The sequence below is a fragment of the Scyliorhinus canicula genome, chromosome 12 (genome assembly GCF_902713615.1).
Source record: "Scyliorhinus canicula chromosome 12, sScyCan1.1, whole genome shotgun sequence".
Lineage (NCBI taxonomy): Eukaryota > Metazoa > Chordata > Chondrichthyes > Carcharhiniformes > Scyliorhinidae > Scyliorhinus > Scyliorhinus canicula.
The window spans coordinates 53450838-53452365 of NC_052157.1; the positions used below are offsets into that span (position 1 = coordinate 53450838).

At 58.0% G+C, this 1528-nt stretch overlaps 1 protein-coding gene across 1 annotated transcript in view; it reads left to right on the forward strand.

The window, feature by feature from the left end:
* The window catches only part of LOC119974244 (von Willebrand factor A domain-containing protein 7-like), a 117782-nt gene that overhangs the window by 94586 nt on the left and 21668 nt on the right, over nucleotides 1-1528 (forward strand). The gene's annotated exons all lie outside the window — the stretch shown is intronic.

Below are 1528 nucleotides of genomic sequence, written 5' to 3' on the forward strand. Positions count from 1 at the left end.
AATTGTGTCTATTGTCTCTGGAATCATTCCATTAACATGCTAATTATCCCGGTGATTGCCTCATTAGTATGTGGGATGTTCGTTTCGGTGCTGTCTGCTTTCTTAGCAGACAGAATCCACACCTGCTAGGGGCAGCCTGCTGGGGCTGCAAACATTGTCCATTTTATCCTGTATGCTTTGCGTTCCTACATTTTGTATTCGGGGAATGGCCAACTTCGGTGGCTACAGAACCACCTCTGGTGGCGGCGGGATCGGCGGCGCGAGCAGGCCCCCGGGGTCCTGGGGGGTGATCGGACTCCGGGGGGTGCCGCCCGGCGCCAGGGCCCACCGATCGGCGGGCGGGCCAGTGCTGTGGGGGCACTCTTTTTCTTCCGCCGCCAGCATGGTCTCCACCATGGCGGAGGCGGAAGAGAATCCCCCAGCGCGCATGCGCCGGTGGTGACATCAGCGGGAGCTGATGCACCAGCGCATGCGTGAACCGGCGATGGCCTTTCGGCCGGCGGCGGGTGTCAAAGGCCGCTGGAGCCGGTTTGGGTGCCAGTGGTGTGGTGCCAACCGCTCCGGCATGGGCCTAGCCCCTCAATGTGAGGGTTTGGCCCCTAAAAGGTGCCGAGAATTCCGCACCTTTGGGGAGGCCCGATGCCGAAGTGGTTGGCGCCACTCCGCTACGCCGGGACCCCCCGCCCCACCGGGGAGGGGAGAATCCCGCCCCAGATGAGTGATGTAATATGCAGTAAATACAATTGGGTAACAACAAGCTAACTTACTACCACTTACTACCACTTTAACTGCACACCCTCTACCTACACACACAAGACAGACAATCACAGAGGGGGAAAGGGGTGAAGATAATAAGGATGAATGTAAAAAGATAAGGAGCGGGATTCTGCCGTCTGCCGTGATTTCTCCGTCGGGAGCCATTCTGAAAATGAAATGAAATGAAAATGAAAATCGCTTATTGTCACGAGTAGGCTTCAATGAAGTTACTGTGAAAAGCCCCTAGTCGCCACATTCCGGCGCCTGTCCGGGGAGGCTGATACGGGATTCTCTCCCCGATTCTGCGTTGCCCGAAATTGGGATTGGCGATCGGGGAGAGAATGGCTCCCGGCGGAGAAATCACGGCAGATGGCAGTTTGACACAGGGTCGTGATGCTCCACCACCCCCTCCAAATTGGCGTCATCGAGACGCACACTGCGCGCAGTCGCAACTGTGTTTGCATATCAGTATCGGACCCACCCGCGATGCTCCGTCTGCGAAGGGGCAAGTTCCCGACGGCACGGACCACGTGTGCTCTGAACAGTTGTGAGCCTGGCGTGGCGGCTGCGGTGAGAGACGGTTTAGCCATATTTAGCCGAAAGCCGTGCGGCTGGCCGGGGGGCTTCTGCCAGGGCTGAGGGAGTAGTGGGAGGTGGCTGGGAGGTGGGCTGTGGGGTTGGGGTGGACAGGGTTATGGTTCAGCACATCGGTGCCATATTTTCAGGCGCAATAGATATGTGTGTGGGGGGTGTAAGCTTATGCGCGGCTGCA